Below are 16,917 nucleotides of genomic sequence, written 5' to 3' on the forward strand. Positions count from 1 at the left end.
TACACACCATCATCACAGTCGACACACTCACATTAGACAGACTACACACCATCATCACAGTCGACACACTCACATTAGACAGACTACGCACCATCCTCACAGTCCACACATTCACATTAGACAGACTACACACCATCATCACAGTCGACACACTCACATTAGACAGACTACGCACCATCCTCACAGTCCACACATTCACATTAGACAGACTACACACCATCATCACAGTCGACACACTCACATTAGACAGACTACGCACCATCATCACAGTCCACACACTCACATTAGACAGACTACGCACCATCCTCACAGTCCACACATTCACATTAGACAGACTACACACCATCATCACAGTCGACACACTCACATTAGACAGACTACGCACCATCATCACAGTCGACGCACTCACATTAGACAGACTACGCACCATCCTCACAGTCCACACACTCACATTAGACAGACTACGCACCATCCTCACAGTCCACACATTCACATTAGACAGACTACACACCATCATCACAGTCGACACACTCACATTAGACAGACTACGCACCATCATCACAGTCCACACACTCACATTAGACAGACTACGCACCATCCTCACAGTCCACACATTCACATTAGACAGACTACACACCATCATCACAGTCGACACACTCACATTAGACAGACTACGCACCATCATCACAGTCGACGCACTCACATTAGACAGACTACGCACCATCCTCACAGTCCACACACTCACATTAGACAGACTACGCACCATCATCACAGTCGACACACTCACATTAGACAGACTACGCACCATCCTCACAGTCGACACACTCACATTAGACAGACTACGCACCATCATCACAGTCCACACACTCACATTAGACAGACTACGCACCATCCTCACAGTCGACACACTCAAATTAGACAGACTACACACCACCATCACAGCAGGAGACCAAGTGGATGCATTAAGGCATTTAGCAGACGCTCTTACCCAGAGCGACTTACAAAAGTGCTGTCATTTACTCATAGCATACATTCTAGCCAGATCATTTACTCATAAAATACATGATAGTAGATCTGCATTCTAAAATAATGTAAATAATGAGTAAATAACGTAGATCCACTCCTTCTGCTGTGTTAATAATGCAGATCTACTCCTTCTGCTGAATTAACTATGTTGATCTACTCCTTCTGCTGCATTAATAATGTCAACATTTTGGAGGAACTAAAAAAAAAAAAAAAAAAAAAATGTTCTCACCTGACTTATTGTGTCCAAAGTCCTTAATAACTAAATAGAGTGTGCTGTTTAGCCATATTCCATACTCCTCTAGGTTTGTAGTGGCTGTTTGCTGGTCTCTCTCTGGAAGCTTCTTCAGCCAGTCCTGTTTTGGAGTCCCGATTCTGTCCCTGCTGCTGTAGGAGTCGATCTGTCTGCCATCCAGTACAGTCACTTCAGTTAAGTCAGTGATGTTATCTATGGAGTTTCCGGACCGGATCATGTATTTGTAATACACAGAGTGTTTACAACAGAGTTTACAACAATTTACAACAGAGGTATGACGCGATACATTTAATACCCACACTAGGGTCATACATTTTGACAAGTTTCAGCATACAGGGCCTTTTAACTGACATGAAAGATGACCAACTACAAAGCGTGGACAGGACGTCCGAGCCTACTTCCTAGCAGAACCAATGAACATTATATAACACATTACACAAGTGCAGGTAAAAATGGACAATAACATCTGATCTTTCTTTACTTTTTGGAGTGACAAAGGGTATCGTTTTTGACACAGTCTGTTTTTTCAGTCTTTTGATACAGTTTGTAGACCGCTCGAAAGTCTGGAAGTATCTCGGTCGGATTTTACGAGAGGTAATTTTTAGCTGACATTTATACAAATATAGCAAAACCTCTAAAAGTAAAATTTGATTTAAGATTTCACAGATCAGCATTTGTTCTCGGAATGAGCCCCTGGTGAGAACATTTTACAAGCAGGCTCCAACTAGGCTACCTTCAACAGGCCTATAATTTTTTTCAGTTGTTTCAGTCCTACTTATTACGATAATCAAAAACAATCAAGAACAATCAAAACTAAAACTTACGTTCAGTGAGTGCTAGAACTGGCCGTGTAATTCCGAACAACAAAAAATCAGTTTTATCTTCCTTGTGAACGTATATCATCCCTACGCAGAGCAAACTCTTCGATGATACATCCCTGGAGAAGTTTCCTCTACAGAGCCAAATCTCTGTACACTGGAGACCCAGTGGCTGGAGGTCCTTGCCCACCACAGAATGTCTTTATGTGGAATCGTTGCTAAAGGAAGCAGTGGCTAAGATTTTATTGCACATCCGTTTAGGCATTTCAGTGTATTTTTAAAAGTTGTTTCTGTTATTTTAAGAAGTAGAAAACAGGAGTAAAGATGTCATTACTCACTGTGTGGGCTCTGTCATTTTTAACAGTTTTATTTCTTTATTTTCATGCGTGTTCTCCTATTGTATTGAGGTATTATTTCTATTTTAATCTACTATATGTTCCAAGGAGCATATTGTGAAATACTAAACTACTTATTAAACTACTTATTATCGCTTATTAAATATAGGCTACAATGTGTTAAATGTTTGCATATGAATACAATGTAAAACATGAGCACAATAATAGCCAAAACAAAACCTAAAGAAAGCAGTTGTATTCTTGTATCATATTTCATTTTTTCAGCACACTTATTCACTCCAGCCCATTAATTTAAATAGATCTCACTATAATATATATGGACTCAAAAAGTTTAAATAAAATGCTTATAATTCTTGGTTCATTGCAGTAACATTTACATGATTTGTAAAGGCTAGATGTAATTTAAATGGGTTTATCTGATTATGTTAATTCTGTCATAAGTTTGATGTTTGTATTGGCATGTATTGGCATGTCCACCTACATTGTACCTGCAATCTTTGACCTTTTTATCAGAAACACCTACCACACAAGATACCAGGAATGTCTTAACTGGAAAATGCTACACTAATATAAATAATAATTAGCATATTTGGAGAGAAGTTTATATTAATACTTCAAAACATGTAAGAACAACCCTGCTCCTGTGACACGCCCAGACCTGCTGTAAGGGTTGGCACCAGGCCGAGACTCCTTCCGGCCCCCACAGGGAGGCTTCGAGTCAACCAAACCACTAATCAGGCTTAACACCCAACAGCTGGGCTAGACCTTATATAAGCCCAGTGAACCAGTCACTCAGTGCTGGGTATTTGACAAAGTTCTGAGCAAAGCTCCTAGCTGGTAACTTAAGTTACTTCTGTGCTACGAGGGTGTCTGTGTTTTCACAGGTCCCCTCCTCTCTCCAGTTTTCCCTCTTGAGTCTCTCTCTCTCCAGAGGCTTCCCTTAGCCATTCAAGTTCCTCCCCATTTTCTGGTTTTGTTTGGGAAGTTTTAGTTTGAGTTTTCCCCAGTGCATCGGGGCTGCTGTCCTTTGTTCTCCCTTTTTCCCCACGCTCTGCGTGCTGTTTAGTTTTTCCTTTTGTTTTACCTGACCCAAGCTCTAACTGTTCGGTACACAGGCCCACCATTGTTAGGGTGTGGTTGCTCACCCAGTAGGATGTTGGTATCACCAAGCTGACTTGGATTTGAGACCACCTTACACCTGCATATTTTAATTTCCACAAATCAGTTAGAACAGGTGAGATAGAACTGGGGAAAAGGCTTAAATGTGCAGGGCATTGTGTGTTCTGGCCCATGGTGTGTTACAGGACCAGAACTGGAAATCAGTGGCTTAGGAAAAGACTTGGAAAAGCTTGCTGGATTTCGTGAGTAAAATGTTTTGTCCATAGTCATCTCAGATAAATTGTTGAATGTTTAATGGTCACATAAAGTCAGTAGTTTTTCCAAGTAACAGAAATACCCTAGCTCTACTTAATATAAAGTAAACTTAATAATATTGAATATTTACATACTGTGAAGTATATATTCATTAGGAGAAAACATACACAAATTAAGTGCGCAATGTAAAGATTTTCAGCCTAAAAAATCTTTATGTGGTGGCTAGTAATTTAACTGGTTTTATTAAACTAAAATAACTATTTTGATTGAAACAAAGTAAGGTGATCGTTCAGAAGAATAAAGACAGTATTTAACAAATCTAAATCACACAAACACTTTAAGTCAACTTCTTTCTTATTCGATGTTAGGGCAGTGGTAGCTCAGTGATTAAGGTACTTGACTCACCCAATCCACTGATCTCCAATCAGCCCAGAACCAGATGAAGAGCCAGCTGTGCTGAGGGAGGAACTGCTGTTGTCTCACACATTGCTCATCTTCTTCTCAAAGACAGAGAGCCAGTGATCTCTAAATGTGGGCAGTGCTAGCTCAGTGATTAAGGTATTGGGCTTGTAATTGGAAGGATGCCAGTTCAAGCCCCACCACTGCCAGGTTGCCACTGTTGGGCCCGTGTGGAAGGCCCTTAACCCTCATTTGCTTGAGTTGTGCTCACTCATAATTGTAAGTTGCCTTGGATAAAAGTGTCAGCTAAATGTTTCAATGTAGACTACATCTTCACATATGGCTCTCAGTGTTCTTCCTACACAGCTTTGCAGGATGTGACCACTCTTTTATATTTAAGTATTTTTTTCACTTCCACTAAATTTCAAGTGGACCCAATGTATTCAAATAGTTACCCTCAATATTTCCCATAATAATATTGATACATTGACCACACCAACAAAATGTCTACTCAAAATCGCATGGAAACAACAAATCCTTAAGTAAAAAAAAAAATGTATTATGTTGATTAATATTAGTTCTTCAATTGTTTATCAGCAGAGGACAGTTTGAAACCAAAGCTCAGACAGTGTGTGGTAAGGGGCACTGAAGCCCAGTGTCTTTGCCTCAGACCCTATGGGCAGAAGGGCACTGTGTACCAGTGAGCAAGGTGATGACCTGGAGCTTCTGCTCATCAAGACCAGCACCATATACTCTCTGTATTAAAACAGAAATGGCTGCTTGGCCTCTCAGTCATCTCCCTGCAAGGCCGCACTGAGGGCTTTCTGGTGGTCCTCCTCAGTCATAGACAAAAATCTCAGCTCCATCACATGCCCATGGAACAGTGAACAGTTTCTGTCTATTCTGTCTATTCATGCAATGGATGGATCCCTTGCAATTGCGGGATCCTTGTGTTTTTTTTGTTACGTCCTCTGTTTCAGGTGGTGTCTCATCGTCCACGTCTCCATCCATGTGCCGCGGCAGGTGCTGACGGTCCTCTGTGATCGCAGTGCCCTTTGTCCTGATTGGTTGTCCCACCTCACACCACTATATACGTCCCATCTGAGCGAGAAGATGGAGGAACGGAACTGGCTCTTACTTTGCACTACTGCTACTTCGTTGAATTGACTGAATTGTGCCTTTGTGAATATGTTTTTGTGGCTGTGAGTATGCGAGAGTTTGTTTGGTTCTGTTACGTCTGTAATGCTTGAGAGTGTGTGTTTCATTTTATAACTCGTGTTTCTGGACCAGACCTCCAGTATTCTGACCTTGGCTGTGTAACCCTGTTCATGATTGTCATTTATGCCCTGTATGGAAATTGGTTGCTGATGTAAATTGTGTATAAAGTGTGTTATACTTATTTAATTATTCTGTCATTATATGTTTGGTCATAGTTTGGGAAGTAAGGAGATGATGCAGTTTATTTTGAGCTTTCTTTTCTGTTTTGGTTCTGGGAGTTAGGGCAGGTTATTGTTGTTCATTTAGATCTGTTATTTTCTTTGTTATATCCTTTTCCCCATCTTGCCTTTCCATGTTATGGTCTGGATTCTAGATCGGGCTGTAACAGAATTGGGGGATCGTCCTTTGCTTATTTTGGGTGGTTATGTGTACTTGGCTGCTGGTTTTGGCTTTTCTTTTGTGTGTGGGAGTGTTGGTCTGGTTTGCTGTGGTTGGTTACTGGTTTCTGCAGGTTTTGCTGGTTGTCATTTATCATGGCTTCTGGGTTTGATTTGGAACAGTTTATGTTCTTTCCCACACTGGAACAGTTCGATGCAACGTCGGATGATTTGTTGTTGATAGCAGATTTCTTTGATGTGGTGGTGCCTCATATTGGGCCAGGCGAATAAACAAGGCCACACTGTATGATGAGCTTGTGCGACAGCAGATTCTACCAGAGGCTGACGGTATGCCAGGCATTGTTCTTACGGTCCCAGCAGAGGCTGAGACTGAACTCAAAGGTTCATTGTGCATAGATGCCATTACTCCCTCTCTGCCTCATATGAATCCAATGCTGGCTCTACATATGAAAGAGCTGGAACTGGAACTGAGCAGACAAAAGGATCACGCTCTTGAACTCAAAACGCATCGAGACTTCAGAGTGAGGGAGCTAAAACTAGAGCTGAGACAAGCCCGTTCTGTTCATGCTCCTCCTGTTGACTCTCATCTGGTGCCCACTCCTTACAAGGTGTATACCCTTACCCCTGTCCCTACTCCTCAAAGAGCTACACAGTCTGTCACACCCCCAATTGCACTTTCAACTCCATTGCCTTGTACTGGCTTTGATGTCAGTAAAAACCTGGCATTGGTGCCCTATTTTCGTGAGAATGAGGTCGACACGTATTTCCCTGTGTCTGAACATATTGTGACCACACTACAGTGACCAAAGCATGTTTTGCCGTTAATGTTGTACTGTATGCTTGTGGGAAGAGCTCAGGAGGTGTTCTCCTCTTTCATCAGAGCAAAGTTTAGATTATGACACTATTATGACCACACAGTGGTGCCCTGCATGCATTGTAACTCACTCTGGAACTGTTTAAAGAACTTGTTCTTTTAGAAGAATTTAAAAACTGTGTCCCAGAAAAGATTGTTATACATCTCAGAACCAGAAAAAGGCTCAATCTTCACCCAAAGCCATGGGGGTGGTTCATGTTCCATCATCTCAGTTGCTTTATGATTCCTCATCTGTATTAGATCTGGTGAACACTTCATTTAAAGCTTTTATATTAGATGGGACAGTGTCAGTGTTGCTCTCGGATGTGAACCAATACCCTGTTCGCATTCTGAGGGATACTGGTGCAAAGGAGACAAAGTGTTTTTTGCCAGGTTCTGCCCTTCACACCAAATTCACTGGTCCATATATGGTTAAATCATGATTAAGTGATATGGATTATGTGATACAGACACCTGATCATAAGAAAAAGTGTCTGTCACATACACACGCTCAAAAGTTATGTCTCACACAATCAATCAATCAATCAAAAATTATTTATATAACGCTTTTTACAGCAGGAGTTGTCACAAAGCAGCTTTACAAATGTTCAAGTCCAAGCCCCCAGTGAGCAAGCCAAGGGCAACAGTGGCAAGGAAAAACTCCCTAGAGCATGAGGAAGAAACCTTGAGAAGAACCAAGACTCAAAGGAGGGGCCCGCAAAAGAACATCCATTAAAAATAGTCTTGCTTCTCCTAGCTCTAGCCCTTGATGTTCACTTTCTTTGTTGGTACCTAAACCCAATGGCACCTTTCGCTTTTGTACCAATTATAGAAAAATTTATTCATTCACGAAGTTCGATTCCATTCCCTTTCCAGGATAGAGGACTGTGTGGATCATGTGGGTAACACTCAATACGTCTAATGAACATTGCAATAGCTGGCATCAAAGGGTGTGATGCCTATTTAGACAATGTTATCGTGGATTCTAATACATGGGAAAACCATATACACACCTTCCATGAAGTATTTCTCCGGTGCCAAGAATCCACCTTAACCCTAAATCTGGCTAATATGTGAATCCAGTCAGGTATTACAAACTTCTGCGTAAATCTACAGCTTTTGTTTGGTCTCCGAACTGTCAACAATAAGTTGTAGTACATGCAAACACACACACACACACAAACACATATTTAAATGGGAATTTGGCTATATTCCACTGAACATGTAATTAATTAATTTAGTGACCTAATGAATTGACCTTTGTCACGACTTTTAATAAGAAATTACCCGAGACACCCCCATAAAGATGACAACAACAATAAACCTTAAAAGCTAAGTTTAGCTATGTTTGTAGGATTTTCAAATGTGCAAATGTGTTACAAATGCCAGGAATCATGCTAAACCCCGCACTGCCACATCTACCTCTTTTCACACACACTTCCAATCTGGTTCACCAGAATACTAGCACACACCTGATCATTGTTTCCCTCATCACTGCTCCCTTACTTAAGCTCCCCTCCTTCACACTCACGTCGTGAAGTATTGCCAACCTTATGTTACGTACCAAGTGCTTCAGTTATGGTTTTGTCTTTCTGGTTTTCGACTCCCGTCTGTATTTCAGACTTCGTCTCCTGCCTGACCCCTACACAGCCCCCAAGACTTTTCCCCGTGTTATCGACACTGTGTATCACAGGCTGATTTTCAATTAACAAAATAAATATGTAGTTGCCATTGCTCACTCAAAACTAAACACAGAGAAGCTTACCTCTGTTTTAGTTACATGATCAGTCTTTTGTAATGAGGTATTTATTGTTTCTACTTGTTGGTTTCATTGTTGTGCAATGTGACCTGTGCTATTTCTGTGCAATACATTGTAGAACAAATAGTAAACACAGAAGAATATATCAGGAAAACACTATATAATTGGTCACATTTGGGTAAGAGTCTGATGTGTTTTGTAAATCTGGGTCTTCATTCAGTTCTCTGCACATTTGGGGATCACTGGCTCTCTGGATCTGAGAAAAAGATGAGCAATGTGTGAGACAACTGCAGTTCCTCCCTCAGCACAGCTGGCTCTTCATCTGCCTCTGGGCTGATTGGAGATCAGTGGATTGGGTGAGTTCGGGAGTGTCTCTCGGGAGTGTCCAGGGTTCTGAAGCACCTTGAGTTCCATGTTGCTGAAACAGATGTTATGACCCAGTCTAGGTAGGATCAATGACAGAAATGATTAAATGATGAATTGGAATTAAATGGCAACAAACACACAATAAACAAAAATGGACTGACCACACTTACATTTCATATGTTACGCATCAAAGCTGGACATGCAGCTATCAAGTGCCCTTCTTTATGACAGTAAAAACACTCCTGTTTCCCAGGGACTTCACTGGTTTTATGTGGGGTAACTGGACTGTCTTTGCAACCAGATATACTGATCCTGGATCAGCTTGAGTACATGGACAACAGTCTGAAGTCTCACGGCATTGTCTCTGTTTTTGCATATTTTTTAAAATTCATTTTAAAGCTTCTTAATTATTCTTACATTTACTTATATTTGAAGAAAAATTGAGTATTTTCAATGTATGACACTTTTCCTGATCAAGTTCTTAATACAATGACTCCGCAATCTGGACGTTCAGATCAGTGTAGTGTTTTGTCAAGAACCAGTGGAGGGCAGCCTCACATTGTTCAATGCTTCTTAATGTTTGTTTGTTTACAGTGTCACTCACTGTGAATGTTGTTTTTGTTGATTCTTTGTCTGGTTTCATATTTGTTTGTACTGAAGATGCTGCGAAACAAAAACAAGGCAGTAAATAAATAAACATTTTATTGGATCATTATTTGGTTATTTAGCAGAAATTCACAGTAAATTCACAGTAAAACAGGACTGTTCGGCTAGAAGTATTTAATTAGTCCTCTTACATTTCTCAGCATTGATCATTGATTTTGTAAACGTCCAAAACATTTTATCGAATGGTTATTTTACATAATTTTTAAAAAATCTTAATGTACAGATATTTTGATAAAACCAATTAAGGCTAATTTTAACATTCGAAAAACGAGCAAACGGAGAAATATATAGGCTGCACAAAAAAAAAATACATTTATTTATTTTTAATGCCTAGATATTTTCCTGCATATTTTAAAAATTATAAATTCTATCCGTTATTACTGTTTTGAAAAAGGCTTTCTAAAGCGCAGAGAGAGCGGCTTCTTTAGAGTAGGAGGTTTTTGTCCGACCACTGAACGAGTTTGTATCACTGTGGTACACTTTTGGTGGCGGAACAAAAATCTCAATTGGACGTAAGTAACTTTTACTGCTTATCCAAAAGTTGGTATTTTCTGTAATCATAATCGATATGTTTGATGTTTGATAATGATGGAGACTTAAAAACGTTGCGATTGCATTTATTGTGATTTACGGAGCAACAGCTATTACGACGTAATTTATCTAATAATAGAATGTATGTGTGTATTTTATTTTATTATTTCAAATATCTAAAAGGCTTTTGGATAAGTCCTTTATTAGTTTTCTAAAGCATTAATTTCGAAGCTACATATTACGCGGTAAATGGTGGAGAGAGCGGAGTGTTTAGATCAGGAGGTTTTTGTACAGACAGTAAACGAGATTGTAACACTGTGGTTGACTTTCGGTGGCGGAACAAAACTATCAATTGGACGTAAGTAGACTTCAAGCTTTCTTCACTATTAATCCACGTTATGTAACGTTGCGTCAGTATGCACGGTGGTTTTGTTAATTACCCTTTTATAGACTAATTGTGACTTTGTTAAGTATCTTCCTATATCATAACCCTTGCTATGTTCTTATAGACCTTTTAATTTATACCGATGAAGAGTTTCTTCAGTAGTAAAAACATACATGTTTCAGAAATATCTCTCAACAAGCCTTCTTCTGCATGCTGGGTATATTTTAAAAGGCAGAAATATCGGTGCCTGACTGCAATTTATCGGTGCAGCTCACTTATAGCGTAATACTCGCATACTGAAGGATCGAAACTTTGGCTGTTACAAATACTCAAATTCTTCTATTATACATCTAGAACACAGTGATGTATGTCTTTAGATAAATTATCTTGACTTGGATGTTGCATTAAATGCTGTGTTTGTAGTGTACAAAAATATGAAAAATATCTCCTAAAACACATTTGTAAATCTAATTGCTATGATTCTACAGTGCGTCTACATGTATCTAACGCATAAACATTAACGATACGAGTCTGAAATAGTTTAAAGGGATCACCGAATTCAGTTCTACGAAACAGGTTCATACACATGCGCACACTTTTAGCGGCAGAAAACTCTGTTCGATTTAAGTAACTCAGTCCTTATTCAAAATTAGTTTGTCTTTATTTTTTAGCTTTATTTCTAATTGTATATTGTATATATGCAGTATCCTTGATAACTTCTTTCATTACAAAAAAGAAAAGAAAAACAAGCGTCTTTGGGGTTGTATCGTTCACTAACGCTGAAGCTAAACTACGGCGCTGTGAAGAGAGGAGACGGCAGTGTGTTTAGAGCAGGTTTATGTACGGACCTTAAACGAAGTTAGTGTGGAGGACACTGGACTTAAGAAGAACTTCACTTTTTATTCACAGTAAATCACAGTTTTAAGTAAGTATTGTTTTTAATAAGGGTCTCTTTATTAAAGCGCATTAAATGTTATTTTATTAGCGCATCTATCCTAACCGTTACAGTGTTATTGCGAGCCTTTAGTATAAATCGACCCATATTTTTATCGTTTTTAGTAAAAGAATAAATGTTTCAGCAAAATCCCTCATCAAACCTTTATTCTGCCTACTGGGTTAATTTTCATTAGTATAAGTGTTTGTCCCTGACTGGAGGTTGTCGATGCAAAGCACTTTAACCGTCATACTCGCATACTGAACAATCACCGCCTGTTAAATATACTTCCATTTTAATCTATGTATGATTATACATTATATTGATTTAAATGGTTCATAAATTAAATATACTGTCCAGGGTTTTAATGCCAATGGAAAATGATATAATATATTTCTGATTTCAGTTCCACAAAAAGAGGAAGTGAAACACAACTGATTTTCATGCTAACGGTTCCTGCCTGTCTGAGCTGTAGACTATGTTGTGTCTCCTAGGTGACGCCCCGCCCACCCTCACGGTCCTGCCCCCCTCCAGTGTACAGCTGCAGCAGGAGAAGGTCACACTCCTGTGTCTGGCCAACAAGGGCTTCCCCTCAGACTGGAAGCTGAGCTGGAAGGTGGCTGGTAAGCCACCTTCCAGCTCGGGGGTGAGCCAGAGCTCTGGGCTTCTGCAGAAGGACGGCCTCTACAGCTGGAGCAGCACCCTGACCCTCCAGAAGGAGGAGTGGCTGAAGAACACAGTGACCTGTGAGGCCACCAAGGACTCCCAGTCTCCTGTCACACAGACACTGAGTAGAGAGCAGTGTGCTGAGGCGTGAAACTCCCACATGTGTACTGAAGTGTTCTCCTGTCACTCATTAATGTGCTGTCTTTTAGATAGTCTGTGTTTATTATGCAAATGTTCTTCTGTTGGTCAAAATTAAATAAAAAATCTGAACAAACAACATTATAGTCTCTTAATTAAAGATTATGTGCCAGCATTGCACACAATAAATTTACATTTACATTTACATTTATGGCATTTAGCAGACACTCTTATCCAGAGCGACTTACAAAAGTGCTTTGTCATTTACTCATAGAATATGTCCTAGTACAGAACAGTAGGTTAGAATCAAACATACCAATGAACTAGAATAATGTAGAATACAGGAATGAATGCTCATACCTAGAAGTACAAAATACATAAGGTCTATCTTAAACAACAATAAGTGCTATAGACAATAAGTGCTAGAGTTTGCTAAACAACATAAACAATACCCTACAATAAGTATTAATTTAGTCAGTCAATAAGGGAGCAGTGTCAGTTGTCCTTTAAATATTCTGCAAATAGATGGGTCTTCAGTCTGCATTTGAAGACTGCAAGGGACTCTGCTGTCTGGACAGCAAGTGGGAGTTCATTCCACCATCTTGGAGCCAGGACAGAAAATAGTCTCGATGCTTGTCGTCCATGAGACCTGAAACAAGGTATTTCAAGCCGAGCCGTGTTTGTCTCTGATTGGAGATTGTCGATGCAAAGCTCTTTAACGATAATACTTGCATACTGAACAATCACTGTCTGTTAAATACAGTTCCATTTTAATTTATGTATGACTATAAGTTATATTGATTGTTTCATTAATTAAATATCCTTGGTTCTGATGTCCATGGAAAATGACATTGAAAATAAAGGTTGTTGATGTAATACATACATACATACATAAATTAATATAAATAATAAAAGAGGAAGTGAAACACAACTGATTTTCCTGCTAACGGTTCCTGCCTGTCTGAGCTGTAGACCGTGTTGTGTCTCCTAGGTGACGCCCCGCCCACCCTCACGGTCCTGCCCCCCTCCACTGTACAGCTGCAGCAGGAGAAGGTCACACTCGTGTGTCTGGCCAACAAGGGCTTCCCCTCAGACTGGAAGCTGAGCTGGAAGGTGGCTGGTAGCAGCTGGAGCTCGGGGGTGAGCCAGAGCTCCGGGCTTCTGCAGAAGAACGGCCTCTACAGCTGGAGCAGCACCCTGACCCTCCAGAAGGAGGAGTGGCTGAAGAACACAGTGACCTGTGAGGCCACCAAGGACTCCCAGTCTCCTGTCACACAGACACTGAGTAGAGAGCAGTGTGCTGAGGCGTGAAACTCCCACATGTGTACTGAAGTGTTCTCCTGTCACTCATTAATGTGCTGTCTTTTAGATAGTCTGTGTTTATTATGCAAATGTTCTTCTGTTGGTCAAAATTAAATAAAAACAATTTGAATAAACAACATTATAGTCTCTTAATTAAAGATTCTGTGCCAACACTGCACACAATAAATGCCTTTAAAGTGCTAATTGTCTGGACTTCAGAACTGCTAATGTGTGTTGAATTATAAGACTAAACTTTGATGACGTTGCCATTTGACCATTCCTGGTAAAGTTTGTTAAGGAACCAGGAAATAAAATGACTCAAAATAAGTTTCATTCACTAGAAACTGTAACGTGTAAGTGCATTTTTGGAACATTGTATTTTTGGACCATTATGGTGTGTATATCTTTGGCCCTCTCCATATACCATAATATTATTATTTATTTTTGTAAATTGATGTCTGAAGCTAACTGCATATCACTGTTTAGCACAAGCTGGGCCATTTCGAAAGAATATTGTCACGGGTCTCATAGGAGGTAATAAAGTTGTTTTTGTATTGCAAAAAAAGTACATGTTTTATATTTAAAAAATATTTATACTTTTTATTGAAAACCCACAGTCAGCATATTTTCTCAATGGATTTTATAATAGTAAATATATGCTCCAGGCCTCTGGTATCTGTTTGTATAAAATAAAGCTTCAGGCTAAACATAATAAATGTAACAGTAAAGAACTGTTTAATGTTTGGTATGTTTTATATTATTTGAGGCAGAGTCACACAGTGCATTATTGATACAGACACGTCCTTCATGCCAAAAAAAAATTAGTGTTTGTGTGAGAGAGAGAAAACAAATACTACCAAATACTCTCTACCATCTTCCATGAGGAGCTCTACCATCTTCCATGATGACCTCAGTCAGTTGTCATGTAATGTAACACGCTTATACAGCCTTGATCAATGGAGTTTACAGTCTGAAGAATGCTCTTTTTTTCTTAATTCACCATTTGGCTGGTTTTGATGATTGAGTTTTATTATTACTGCAATAAAGCTTCATTTTGAACTTGGTCTGTTCTTGTATCATTTTAATATTCATTATCTGCACTGTAAGATTCTTTGTTCTGGGGTGTGTTGTGCTTGACTAGGTTGGGCTAATGTAAGTTGAACATCTGCAAAAAGCGTTGTTCTATTCTGGGAAGTAGTAGGTTTCTCAGGGCTGTAAAAATAAATCTGTTTCACCCCACTGCTCTCGCTCTCTTTCACTATGACTGGTATTTGACATTAATAGAGACTAGTTTAAGTTCTTCATTTTTTGTCTGAACATTATGTACACAAGCAAAGGAAATAATTACTAATAAAACAATATTCAGATTGGATAAAAATTATATTCTCAACTAAGTAAGTTTATATAATAAATAAAAAATGTATTTAGCAAATGTCACGGAATGCTCCCCCTTCACGAGTCATGTGGTTTGGGGGGGAATTACGTTTGTTGTCACGCCCCCTACATGATGGCACGCACCTGTACGGGGTTCACGTTGAGTGTATGTCTGTTTATTTAAAGCCGTGTCAGTGTGGGCCTCATGGTTGGTCGTTGTTAGTGTTAGTGTAATGTTAGTGTCAATGAGTGTGTAGCCGCTGTTAGTATAACCCAACGTTTGTACCATTTTATGTTGTCGTTGTTGTTTGTGTGTTCCTGTCTATTAGTGTTATTATGTGTGAGTGCCACGCGTGTCCTTTATGTTTCATGTCATTAAATGTTTCACATCGTCAAGGGAATCTGTGCATCCTGCTCAACGCCGTGACAGCAAATACATGAATGAATAAATGAATGAATGAATGAATGAATGAATGAATGAATGAATGAATGAATGAACAGTCACATACTAGAACACTTCTGTCCATTTCAGTGAGTTTGTAGGTATTTTATTATTTCTCTATTAGCAGGAGAGCAGAGTGGTGCAGTGGAAGTGTGCTGGGACCATAACCCACAGGCTGATGGATCACAACCATCCTCTGATAATATCCTATACTAAGATAAGACTACATTAACTCCCTAAGTGATAACACAGAGAAAATAACCCAGGGCCCAAACTCAACGGCAGCCCTTCCCTGCTTTCCAGAGCACACAAATACATACACACTATATACAAATTTACAACAGTGGCCAAGTTAGAGGGATCAAACAAGCTCAGAATCAGAGTAAGGGGGGAAAGAGGCCAAGCACCAAATCAAATATCAAAACTGACACAAGCAGATGTCCAAAATATCATCTTTATATTTCTTCTTCCTCCAATACACTTCCTTATATCCCTCCTTGGGGCAGGACCTTGTTTCAGGACTGGACAGTGAGTATGAAGATCTGTAGAGGAACTCTGGACTGGGTCTGGGGTAACTGGAACTGGAGAGAACAGAGATCCACACACATACATATGACACCGGGGGACACAGGACGTAACTACTGTCTCATGCTGTTCACTTGCAGGTCAACAGCATTAATGTGAGCACCTGTCCCCACTTTTACATCTTAATGAGTTAAATGTAAATGTAAATGTTTTGATAATCTTGTGTTCCTCAGTGTGGAGGTGCAGGTGTATCCAGTACAGTTCAGAAGCAGCCCTTCACTCTCTGTTCTGTAATGGTGATTTATATCAGTGGATGTGTGGAATCACATGAGCAGACAGCACTCCAGTGGTCTGGTAGATGTGGGGACTCTTTAGGAGGAGGACTTCCTGTCTGCTGGTGTCCTGGATAGGAGGAAGCTGGAATGACAAAGTCTCAACTTGATTCATAACTCTTTGAGTAGTAGTGGACTTGTGTGTGTGTGTGTGTGTGTGTGTGTGTGTGTGTGTGTGTGTGTGTGTGTGTGTGTGTGTGTGTGTGTGTGTATGTGTTTGTGTGTGTGTGTGTGTGTGTGTGTGTGTGTGTGTGTGTGTGTGTGTGTGTGTGTGTGCGCACGTGTCTGTGTGTGTGTGTGTGTGTGTGTGTGTGTGTGTGTGGGGTCCAGCTGATTAAACTGAGTCTGCTGGTTCTTGGTTCCCAGCAGTTTGCTCTTTTACTCTCTCTGTATTGAGTGTTTTTGTCCTTTAAGGAGTTTGTGTTTTGCCTCCTTTTCTATGTATCATCTGGTATACAAAGTTATTTTCTCCCTTTTTTTAATAAATTAATTTAATGCACTACTGTATTACTGTCCATCATTACAGTGGAAGCTGACTGATCTATTCTGGATGGTGGAATCCCTTCACTCTGTGCTGTTTGTAGATCTCTGGGTGTGTGCTGTTCTATATGTGCCTGTGTGGTCCAGGAATATGATTAGTCTGCCCCCCCATGGTCAGTATCGGTATTGCACCCTGGTTTGCCAGTTTCCTCCTCCTGTGGCAGACAATAATTTTGGATAAATAAAAGTGTGAAGTTATTATTAATTTAATTGCAAAATGTGGAGATCACTAAAACATATGATTGTATAGTTAATGCTGGTT

General features: G+C 39.8%; 2 long non-coding RNA genes across 2 annotated transcripts; one reads left to right on the forward strand and one right to left on the reverse strand.

The window, feature by feature from the left end:
• Positions 1 to 9,537: 9,537 nt before the first annotated feature.
• On the forward strand, positions 9,538 to 11,872 carry LOC118240935. Its single transcript, XR_004775717.1, has 3 exons — positions 9,538 to 10,375; positions 11,139 to 11,327; positions 11,831 to 11,872. It is a non-coding gene; the product is annotated as an uncharacterized LOC118240935 (long non-coding RNA).
• A 3,475-nt stretch (positions 11,873 to 15,347) lies between these two features.
• On the reverse strand, positions 15,348 to 16,305 carry LOC118240936. Its single transcript, XR_004775718.1, has 2 exons — positions 16,111 to 16,305; positions 15,348 to 15,839 (listed from the first exon to the last, which is right to left on the reverse strand). It is a non-coding gene; the product is annotated as an uncharacterized LOC118240936 (long non-coding RNA).
• Between the last annotated feature and the right edge of the window lie 612 nt (positions 16,306 to 16,917).

This window comes from Electrophorus electricus, chromosome 2 (assembly GCF_013358815.1).
Source record: "Electrophorus electricus isolate fEleEle1 chromosome 2, fEleEle1.pri, whole genome shotgun sequence".
In the NCBI taxonomy this organism is placed as follows: Eukaryota; Metazoa; Chordata; class Actinopteri; order Gymnotiformes; family Gymnotidae; genus Electrophorus; species Electrophorus electricus.